Raw genomic sequence first — 12,871 nt, 5'->3', positions numbered from 1 at the left:
AAGTATGCATTATACATTTAATGTCTCATTTGCCTTTCTTGCATAAAATGAAACTCCCGCTTGCACACACTTTCGCTTAATGTTATTACGTATATAAGATGTTTATATTTCATCGTCTTGCACAATAGTTCTTGCACTTCTACACCCCCCCCCCCCCCCCCCCCCCAAAAAATGATTAAAGCTCTTATGATTCTGTCGACTCTGCATTTTTTTAATTATGTCACAAATAACGAATACAAACATTATCATAAAAGCAAGCATGCAGCAATTACGGTTAAAAAAAAAAACTTTTCGTAGTTGTAAATAAGATAATTGTTGAACGTTTTATTTGGTCTTTCGAATTCAAATGTTGCTTTAAATGTTTGTTTTACTTTTCTCTTTTTTGGTGTAAAAGGTAAAATGAATGTAAATTTTATTGGTAATCGCATAAAAATAAAAAAAAATCATACACATGCTCACTGAACTTTTGACCATTAAGGTCAACTGTCACTAAAACCTATTGATAAGGCATATAACTATTATTTTTTCCCCCCATTTTACCATAAAATATTTGGTAAAAGTATTAAAACTAATTTGCAAGCATATGGTTACGAATTTTCAGCAGGTGTCACTGTCACGATGTCATAATCCAGAATCAATTTAGTGACAGCGCCACCTATTGGCAACATACAAAGTATTGTGTCAAAGCTAGCAATGTAAAGACACAAACTTGGTTGCTTGCATCCTCGTGGAATTATGCATGTGTTACATGTGGACTATTAAAAAGATTTCCACTGCTTTTGGTCAGCATGGACTGGAGGTGATCTGACCCAAATTTAATGAAGATTTGATAAACGCAGCAGAAGATTGAGAAAAAAAAAATTAGTTTGAATAAATCGATATGGCTGAGACCAGAAATGCAAGATGACCAAAACTGTATTGGTAAAAATTCTGAGTTTCCACTGTAATTAAGACTTTGCAGTGGCGTTCATGTGAGACAAACTCGTAAATAGCCTGGGATCTTACAGACACAACTTAAACATACAGGTGCATCTCAAAAAATTAGGATGTCGTGGAAAAGTTCATTTATTTCAGTAATTCAACTTGATTGCGAAACTGGTGTATTAAATAAATTCAACTTACTGAAGTGGTTTAAGTCTTTGGTTCTTTAGTGATGATTTTGGCTCACATTTGAAAAAAAATAAAAAAATAAAATTGTTGGCCTTCTGGAAAATATGTTCATTTACTGTACATGTACTCAATACTTGGTAGGGGATCCTTTTGTTTTAATTACTGCCTCAGTTCGTCGTGGCATGGAGGTGATCAGTTTGTTTCACTGCTGAGGTGGTATGGAAGCCCAGGTTTCTTTGATAGTGGCCTTCAGCTCATTTGCATTGATTGGTCTCTTGTTTCTCATCTTCCTCTTGACAATAGCCCACAGATTCTCTCTGGGGTTCAGGTCTGGTGAATTTTCTGGCCAGTCAAGCACACCAACACCATGGTCATTTAACCAACTTTGCTTTTGGCACTGTGGGCAGGTGCCAAATCCTGCTGGAAAATGAAATCAGCATCTTCAAAAAGCTGGTCAGCAGAAGGAAGCATGAAGTGCTTGGTAAACGGGTTCAGTGACTTTGGTTTCCAAAAAACTCAATAGACCAACACCATGACATTGCACCCCTAATGAATGAATGGAATGAATAAATGTTTGTGGCTTATCCTCCTTGTGAAGGGTGTCAATGTTGTCTTCTGGACAACTGTCAGATCAGCAGTCTTCCTCACGATTCTAGTGAACGAAACTGAGAGACCATTTTGAAGGCTCAGGAAACCTTTGCAGGTGTTTTGAGTTGATTAGCTGATTGACATGTCACCATATTCTAATTTGTTGAGAATTGGTGGGATTTTGTTAAATGTGAGCCAAAAATCATCACAATTAAAAGAACCAAAGACTTAAACTACTTAAGTATGTGTGCATTGAATTTATTTAATACACGGGTTTCACAATTTGAGTTGAATTACTTAAATAAATTAACTTTTTTTTTTTTTATTGAGATGCACCTGTATACTATTTTCCCATTGGATCCATTGGCAGCCAATCACCATTGCAAATTAACGCATAGCCTATACTTCAACTTTCATGAAGTTCGTTCAACTTTGCTTTTTAAACCGAAGAATGAAATGGCACCAAAAAATTAAAAAAATGACCACTTTTATCCCTTAAAAATAGACATAATGATTGAAATTATTGTTTTCAATGATGTGCAACCTGTACATAAAATTTGTTTTAGGGTTTCATGACCCTATAAAGAGGCATGTTGTTATGCTGTCAATAAATTCAATCAACTTATTAAAGTTTATTAAAAAATGTAAAATAAAAAACTATAGGCTATATTATAATTAGCCTAATTTCCATAAGAACTATTAAATAAAACAAATCACTTACCTGATTAAGTTAGTGGTTCTCAACCTGTGTGGTGGACAACAGAAGAAATGCTGAATAAATAATGCATTACTAATGAAAACATGCATATGATATTAACACATACCCTAAACAATAGAAACAAGTGTCACACATGTAAAGCATGTTTGTCTTTTTTAAAAGGTGAAAAGCCTATTTGCCGTCCCAAAATCTGCAATTCAAAACCAGCATAAGCGGACTCCTTGTTGCTGCAAAGAACCAGTGAAGAACCTTTAGTTTTACTGCTTCAAGAAACAGAAAGACAGTGGAAGAGGGAGAATATCACTGATACTGAGTTCCTTTTACCCGACACGAGCATCACGCCATAACAAGGCCAGTAGATAGTCCTCACAGTGGCATCATTTACTGTGTGTCGTGGGTTAAGTACCGAGCTGAGGAGGTCTTGATCAATATCTCACCTAGCGGTGAACCCGTAGAGGCAGGCACTGAGTGAAAGGTGAAATGCTTTCAGTGCGTCACGGCGAGAAAAAACAACAACAACAGTGCCTTGAGATTTTATCTCGCACAATGTTCCTGTGTAGTCGAATACTCGGTTTTAGAAATGTGACAGAACCAAGAGACCTTAGTTTAGGATAGCGCGGTTAGCGCCATATTTGATTTCCGACAGGAACGAAAACGAGGCTGTGAGGGACTGAAGTAGGCTACAGTGCGCTTTTATTTTGATTGGGTCGTCTTGTTTAGAAAGAAACATACAGATTACTCAGCTAATAAAACATCTTTCAGTAGTCAAAAACTCATAAACATAAATCAAGTTTTGAAAGTTGTGAAATTAATTATAAGCTACATGTCAACGTCCCCTGACCAAACCGGAAAACAGGTCTCATCGCTTGCGCTAAGTCAGAGATTTTATTAGCAATAACTATAGATTTTTAATGTAATCAGCTAACCTAGCTAATTGTTTTTATTGTAGGTGTTTAATTCAATTAATATCAAAATGTTAGTGAGAAAAATAAAAATCAGTCTATGTGATGAACAGCTATGTGTTCATATTTGGTATCTTCTATTAAAGTATAGTAAAGCAGCTCTTTATTTAATGAAACATATACTGTAGGACTACAGTATATGCAAAACATATGCATCCTGTTTTATAGAGTATTATTGTATATTGTAACCTGATTAAAAGTTAGTGATTCTTATAGCCTACAGAGAATAATGTATTTAGTTCTGTCATTATTATAATTTTGAAGTGAAAATGGTAACATTTATCAAGATCTGAAAATGTTTTGGAACAAATTCAAACTTTGGTTAGAAGTTGTAATAGGCTATGCAAAAAGAACAACTGGGGAATTTAAATTATGGCATAATGTAATCAAATATATTCTTCTGGAAATAGTATTAAAAAATAATAATAATAATAATAATAATAAAATGTTTTTATCCATTTACTGCATATCTAAAAAGAATGATTACATGCCAATAAAAAATATTGTCTTTTAATATTTCAAGATTTCAAGCAAATTACAACTAAATGTCAGTCTGTTCCTCATACAAGCCCATTGTATGATTAGGAATTCAGCACACAAGTCATTTGGGCTACTTTCTGACCTTCTTTATCCTTATTGGAGCTTAAAATATGTGCTCATTATAATTTAACATATATATAAAGAGTTGCCATTCAAAATCTTAATAAATAACAGCCTACAGGTTTGGAACATGAGGGGAGTAAATAATGGCAGAATTATTTAGCATATTTAGCAACATTGTTCAATTTGAGACTGCTTGTTCTGACTGACAACAGTTGTGGGAATATATTGTCTAATACTTGAAACCTCACATTTATTAAGACATCTAGCCCCGGTCTGCACTCTGTATCCAGAGAAGGCTATGAATCTAATTCTGGTACAGACACTAATCTAGTGTAAAAATCTCTTAACCGCAGATTGGTGGTGCTTGAGCGCCTTTCTCATTCTGTCTTGTTACAAGTAAGTTACAACCCTGTATTACCCATAACACACCTTGACCTACGGATGAGGTTCATCCATCATTGTCTCGCATGAATTTGCCTGTCATATTTCATCCCTCTCTTTCTCTGAAGCCCTAAATATCTTGTCTCGGTAAACGCTGACTTTAGAAATACAGGTAGCTTTTGAATATTACATGTTTTTATTTTAGTTTGGAGGATGTTCTGGCCGTGGAGTCTGTAATCTCTCAAACTAAACAGTGTTTGATATTCAGTAAACCTGCGTAAACATGACCAGCAGAGGAAAACAAATTACTCTCATATGATCAGAGACACGTTCATTATGAACAGGCCATTGCAAAAGGCTAAACAAATGCTTTAGCAATAGTGCTTCTACTCAACTGGAAAAAATGTGCATGTAACAGTGTTTGGGAATGAATAACTACAATTCTAAAATAGTAGCAACGCCACTAACTTCTATTTTTTTTCAGTAGCCTAACAGTAATTTAATAGTTTTAATTCATGTTTCCAGTATTTAATTTTTCCAGTGTTGTTATTGTTAACTAAAACTGAAACTAAGAACATTTTAGTTTGAAATAAAGCTGAAAAAATAAGAATATTTGATGAAAAATGAAAGAAATTTCTAATAAGAAAATTAGAAAAACTGGGCTACTAACTGAATTAAGTATTTATTTATTTTTTTAAATTATACTATTTAGAAATATAATAAAAACAAAAATCTAATAAGGACATTAAAAACAAACAGTAATTAATAAATTTGGGGGAAGATGAAAACTAAGAAGAAAAAAAATCAAATTCAAAATATTAATAAAAGCTATAGGCTATATTAGTAATACTAAAAAGCATTTTTTTTTCAGCAAGCAATGGTCCAGCGTGACAAAAAATTTACATTCTTGTATTTTTTTCCATTGCATTTTTATAATGAAATGCAATAATGAAATGCACTGTTAAAATGTTGTGCATTGGGATTTCCAATTCAAGTCAACTGAATTGTTTGCACAGTTCAAATAAACAACTGATCCAACAAACGATTCATTTTAACCCATGTTTTCTTGTCTAAAGTAATTTTTATAGTTTTATAATTATATCAGTGTTGCATTTATTCTGAAACTAAATGTGCAACATGAAATGTAGATTAAATATTAAATACATTTTTGTATTTAAAAAAGTGCTGTTAGCTTTTAGTGAAAGGTTTAGTGTGCAGCTAACTGCTTTTACTAAAGAGCAGCTTGACTGCAGTTTACCTACTTTAAATTATAAGTAGCTTAGTAAACAGTTTCCAAGTAGCTTCCCAACACTGCTACCAATGCAAAACCAGCATCTGTGACAGAACCTGAATTTACATTCCCTTTCTAAAATGAAACTGTGAAAAAAGAAAAAACTTATTTTCATAGAGTGCTGCTTTGCCTTTTCAAAGTCTGCACAAAAGGAGGGAGAAATATGGTAAATCCCTTGACTTCTTGTAGAAACTGTGTTATTCATTCAGCAGTGACACGAAGCGACAGGTCTGGACTGGTGAAACAAAGTGACTGTGGTGATCAGGGACTGAATAGTGATTCAAGGTTCTTGTGCAGGTCTGAGGTCCAATCATCCAGCTACACCAGAGATCCTGAGAACACAGCAAAACAAACACAATTTAAATTTTTAAAATACAAAAAAATATTAATAAGTGCAAAAACCATCCACCTGCCCAAGGACAGAATTCAGTGAAGATTGTTTGCCCTTCATTTCATGCAGCTCTTGGAAATCTGTCACACCATTCTTCATCGACACTGGAAGTTGCACATCATTGCAGAATGTCCACATAAACGGACAAATCAGTAACCTTGCTCAATGTAAAAAAATAAAATAAAAGATTTTCGAAGGTGTAAAAAAAAAAATGCAATTTCAGTTTTTCGGCTTTAACGTTAAATTTCACTTCATTCAACACAACTTCATTCAAAGTGTTATTTGCCAGTTCTTTGCAATTAGATTTTTTTTGCAAAAAGAGCAAGTTTTGTTTCACCACAGATATTTATTAGCAATTTCTCTTTCACCACTTTTATTTATTTATTTATTTTAACAACGATACAAACAACAACCAACATAATTCGTATGAAACTGAACATGCTTCTAGCGGCACTCGCTGGAAATTTCACTTTGAAAATGTTTCAACACGTGCAAGAAGCAGCGTAATGTCCTTTTTCAGAAATGTCACCACATGCACGTTTTTTTTTTTTACTACTTTATTTTCAGCAGAAATCTATTGCTATGGACTGAGAGCTAACTTTGCATGGCCTGTTTTATAATCACATATACATACTGCATTAGAAATAAAATACGTTTTACATTAGTAGGCCAGCAACATGACAAGCTGGCTGAAATGTAACATCTTTTGTAGTGAAGGCGCATCATTGCATCAAGAACTTGCGCTTAGACATCTTCCTTAATTGTATGGCCTCTATCAAGTTTTGTCATGCTGCACATGTCCGCTGTTGACACTGTGTTAGATTATTAAAAGTTAAGAGTGTCATTTCTATTGTAAAATACTTTCTTGAGACAATTAAAAGTAAGACATTGGTAGGTTGACACTGTGCCGCTATTACTGTTTGCAGCCTGACATAGAAAGCACAGACTTGTACAATAATGATGCTAACTAATATGCTTATGTGCCAACATTTCATTTTAGCCCAGAGTTCATCCAAAATGAAATTCAAAACAGCCTACAGTAGAAAAAATCATATCAATGATTTTTTTTTTTTTTTTGTCAGCATAAGTGATTATCCCATTAGCATATAGCAACAATGCTCTGGCTGTCAGATTCTTAATGTGGCTCTCTTCCACTGAGTTGTCTGTATTTACTGTCTTTTCTGTCATAGATTAACTGAAGCAAGGATCGGACAAACTTAAATCAGTCCAACCAACGCAAACACTCTGGATGAGTGCCTGAAAATTGGTGCATCTCTTAAAGTGGACATTTTCCAGTGCATTACATTTTATAGAATATAATTTGCCCATTATTAGCTAATGAACTGTCACAAACAATAAACAGACTGCATCAATATATCTTGGAAAATATCAATATAAAACACTTACATTTATCACTTCATATTGACTTATCTAAAGAAAATTAAAGCTTGACTGCATAAAAATATAAATACATTAGTGCATTTTATTTTCTTTAAAGTTTGTCCTTTAAGATACACATTTTACAGTACCTGTTGATATAATTGTACAGTCAGAATATGGAAGAAAAAAAAGATTATGTAGGTACAAGATGCCATTTACTATGTTATAAATCCATGTTTATACGTGATGGGAAATACTTACAGATAATGTTACAGATAATGAAATGTCTGTATATTACAGATAATGAAATGTCCATGTGCTGTGTCATTGGTGATTTTCTTATCTTGAGATTAGGACTGAATATATGCATAAAGGGGAAGTTTGTGATTCCTGTGCGGCTAGTAGCACCAAAAGAAATTGCATGTGTGCAACTGCTTGCAAAATATTCATATGCATGCATAAGTAAATAAATAAAATATAAAAAATATATACAAAAATATTCAAATAAATAAATGCATTTAAAACTGGTATATCAGAAAGTATTTTAACATAACATACCAATCTAAGCATTTGCATTCTGTTAATGTTTGCTTTCTCTTTTTGATTATTCACCAGAAAGTCATCAAAAGCTGAGAGGCTTTTCCACATCAGCATAATGTTTTGACAATCAGTGTTACCACAATTTTTAGGTTAACGTTGCCCTCTGGAAATCTTTCACAAATGTTGTTTCCGGCATAGCTGGCCAAGATAAACCCTTTTCTACAATTAAAAGAGGGGGGGGGGGGGGGGTAGAAATGTTTAAAAGTCAGAAATGAAATCTAAATGAACTCTTTTTATTTGCTTAACAAATATTCCTTGTTTTTGTTGTGTGAGATTCATCACTGCATGTTATTCCAATGATGTTCTGGTATACGCATTGCATTTCACAATCCAGTTATTTCCAACGAGTAAAATCAAGTCCAACCTTGCTTTACACTAAGAAATATGTCAAATTGTAAACTGGACTGTGAACACTGTTTCTTCTTGAACTCAAGCAGCAGTCAAACTTTTACATGATTGAATACAATAAATCTCTCAAGAGCAACACACACTCTGAGCAAACAACAATACAGTTTCAAACATATGTGTGTGTGGGTGTGGGTGTGTGTGTGTGTGTGTGTGTGTGTGTGTGTGTGTGTGTGTGTGTGTGTGTGTGTGTGTGTGTGTGTGTGTGTGAGAGAGAGAGAGAGAGAGAGATGATGCTCTATAACAATGCAAACCGGAGGCTTGTCAGAGATATCTACAGTTTGACGGACACAGACAGGAAGATCCAACTCTATTGTTGTTCAAGATCTGTTCGAGTATATCTCAAACATTAGAAAGCTTTTCTATCTCTAGTCTTTATCACAGCATCCACACTGACACGTCAGCTCGAGTCCAGAGAGGAGGAGCTTAATCTCACTTATTACCTTTAATTCTGCAACTTTTTAAAGATGTTCTAAGAAGGAAACACATCATGCAATCAGCTCAGAAATTGTGCAAAATACCTTAAATATTCCATAATCAGCGCCAAAAATGTTATCTAACATTGGATCCAAATGTTAGGCATATCTACTTGGACTATACCCGTTTAGTGCCTGTGAAGACAATGTAATAATCTTTACATTATAGAGATTAGGACTGAAAACATGCCATGAACATGAAAAATACCTGTAACCATTAAAGCATTTATGTATAATGCATTATAAAGGTATTCATAGTGTGCATAATGCATTATATATTTTCATCAATAATTGTAACAAAACTTAAAATGCATTATTATATTTGAATATTTGTTTGTCATGTATTTTAATGCATTATACTTTTAAAGGTTTAACAATGAATAGATAATATTCTAACTGTATTTACAATTATTCATGAGATCATACAATGCATTATAAAGTGCATTACATTACAAGGCATAATTTATGCATTGAAACTACTTTCATTATACTTGCATTATATAAAGGCTTTAAGCAAAGTGATCCCAAATTATCCACATCATTTTAAAGCATTTGCACTGACTGTACTCTGATATAGAGGTTGTTTCTTATTTTGTTTATTCATCAAAATACATCAAAAGCTGTGAGGGTTTACTACATTTACATGATGTTAGTACATTATCACAGTTTTTGGGTTAATGTTGCCCTCTGGAAATCTTCCAAGAATGTTGTTTTACCAGCCCAGTGAGAGTTTTCTAACCTATTTTTCTGAAAGTATAGCTGCCAGATATTCCACAATGGGCTTTATTTCTGAAATGAGTGAAACATATTTGTGTAATTAATTCAAATAAATAAATAAATAAAAATACAAATGATTTATTTTGTTGTTGAATTGAATTAAACTTGACAAGTTGTCAATTTAAATTGAATGCAACAATTAAAGTCATGATGCAAAAATGATTTATAGGCACACATATAAAACAGAAAATTTTCTCAGTCGGAAAAGGGTGGATTGCCCTCTTCAGGTTGGTGGAGAATTCCTGCCTCAAGTGGAGGAGTTCAGGTATCTTGGGGTCTTGTTCACGAGTGAGGGAAGGATGGAACGGGAGATTGACAGACGGATCGGTGCAGCTTCTGCAGTAATGCGGTCGCTGTACCGGTCTGTCGTGGTGAAGAAGGAGCTGAGCTGTAAGGCAAAGCTCTCGATTTACCGGTCAATCTACTTTCCTACTCTCACCTATGGTCATGAGCTGTGGGTCATGACCGAAAGGACAAGATCCCGGATACAGGCGGCCGAAATGAGCTTTCTCCGCAGGGTGGCTGGGCGCTCCCTTAGAGATAGGGTGAGAAGCTCGGTCACTCGGGAGGAGCTCAGAGTAGAGCCGTTGCTCCTCCATATCGAGAGGAGCCAGCTGAGGTGGCTCGGGCATCTATTTCGGATGCCTCCTGGACGCCTTCCCAGGGAGGTGTCCGGGAGGAGGCCCCGGGGAAGACCTAGGACACGCTGGAGGGACTATGTCTCCCGGCTGGCCTGGGAACGCCTCGGGGTTCCCCCGGAAGAGCTGGAGGAAGTGGCTAGGGAGAGGGAAGTCTGGAAGTCTCTGCTTAGACTGTTGCCCCCGCGACCCGGCCCCGGATAAGCGGAAGATGATGGATGGATGGATGGATGGATGGATATAAAACAGAAGCCATTAACAAGTCTTGGGCGTTGTATTGCATCTAATGCAGACAACACAAGCAGAGCAAGAATACACAGGAACCACACTAGACTAGATTTTTTTTTTTTTTAATACGGCGAATTAGATCTGGGGAAAGCAATGAGTCATTTTCTAACAATCCAGCATCTAAAAATAGGCCTACTTATTTACCGCATTAATCTTCAGGAGACACTGTTCAGCCTATGCAATTCAGTTATTTCCAGTGGAAAGTTCTTTTAGTCACATAACATTAGGAGGCCGTTGCATTATAGCATGCACATTTGTGGCCAAACACAAAAAGCAATTTTCCATCCTTTTCAGACTACTTAAACGTAACAACTTTTCACCCCTGTCGAAGGCAGATGAATGCATGCACACAAGGATTACAGTGTGCGCTCACATCACAGAGGATATGTTGGCGAGAGTGTGCATGGCAAAACCAATATTGCTTTGTTATATATCTATCTATCATCCATTATTAGGTGCCGTGAGCAGCTGTGTTATTTCTGTCGAGCACCCTTTTCAATGCATGAGCTTCAGTGGACCGCATGAGTCTGGAGTCAAAACACAGCCACAACTACAATATGACTGTCAAAGGTGCCAAAGGTTAACACACATTATGCATGGAGAGTCTTTACCTCCTTGTGTCGATGCTTAATTGCTATTTAGTCTGACAGCTACTATACATTGTACCTATTGAGAACACAGACAGGGAGGGTGTGCAATGAAAAAAAACTGTTATTTTTGCAATAAACTGGTTTCTTTGGGGGATAAACTGAACAAAGGCAATCAACCAAAAAAGATGTTTCAAATCTTGCCTGAAGCGTGATGAAAAGTCACACACAAAACTATTTACCAAAAAAAAAAACTGTGACTAAACAGCATGTACAAACAAATGAAGTTCCCTTTCGAGGGAACTTCGAACTGCGTCCTCTAGGGGGCACTTTGGGGAACACCTCGTCGTGACCTGTGTTTGAAGCATACATTGAAAAAACACCAACTTGTTGGCCGGCGACAGCCTCCGACGTCACTACCGGCGCGCAGAGGTGTCAAGTAACGAAGTACTAATACTATACTTTACTTAAATAATTAATTTTCAGCCGACTTTTTACTTCTACTCCTTACATTTTCACGCAAGTATCTGTACTTTCTACTCCTTACATTGTAAAAAAAATAGCTTCTTTACTGCTATTTCTTTACGTGATCCATCGCACCTGCACATGACACAAATCACATCACACTCCAGCAAGGACATATAGCCAGTTTTGGGTTCGTTTATAAAAAAAATATATTTCTTAAAAGTAGGGTTGGGTATGGACAGAGGTGGGTAGTGACGAGGTAACTAAGGTGGGTAGTTTTTGGGGTAACTAATACTTTTCGGAGTATATTTAAAGATGGGTACTTTATACTCTTACTTGAGTAAATTTCTGGGGAAAAATCTGTACTTTTACTTCGTTACTGTGGGCGACGCTCTTCTCGTTACTTTATCTTAATGCAATAAATGTTATAAATGCTTCAGTTTATTCCAAACGCGCCGTCTACTTTTCTCTGGACAATGAGCGATGCCCATTCGCGAATGATTCATTCTTTTGAGTCAATTCTGTTCAAAGGCTTGATCAAACCAATTGGCATACGAGTGAATTGGTTCATGAATCAGTTGGAATGATTCGTTCACAGAGGTGGGTAGTAACGAGTTACATTTACTTCGTTACATTTACTTGAGTAATTTTTTGGGGTAACGAATACTTTTCGGAGTATATTTAAAGATGGGTACTTTATACTCTTACTTGAGTAAATTTTTGGGGGAAAATCTGTACTTTTACTTCGTTACTCTGTGTTACGCTCCTCTCGTTACTTTATCTTAATGCAATAAATGTTATAAATGCTTCAGTTTGTTCCAAATGCGCCGTCTACTTTTCTCTGGACAATGAGCGATGCGCATTCGCGAATGATTCATTCTTTTGAGTCAATTCTGTTCAAAGGCTTGATCAAACCAATTGGCATACGAGTGAATTGGTTCATGAATCAGTTTGAATGAGTCGTTTAGTTCCCTGCCGCACGCGCTGAGCATCTGAAGTGGTTCACTCGGAGTTGTACCGTTTAAGAACAGAAAGAGCGTTGAAAACGTGGCTGGAACTGCACTGAATTGAAATCTGCAAAGGCTATTATTTGCTAGCGATGGAGATCTTTATTAGATGAACACCGCGTGCGCTGTCTACTGTTCAACAGGTAATAACTTGGGCTACATTCGATTACAGTACACGATACCACTGTGACATTAGTTTGTTGT

This window comes from Carassius carassius, chromosome 17, assembly GCF_963082965.1.
Source record: "Carassius carassius chromosome 17, fCarCar2.1, whole genome shotgun sequence".
NCBI lineage: Eukaryota > Metazoa > Chordata > Actinopteri > Cypriniformes > Cyprinidae > Carassius > Carassius carassius.
Note: the sequence above shows the minus strand (reverse complement) of the source record.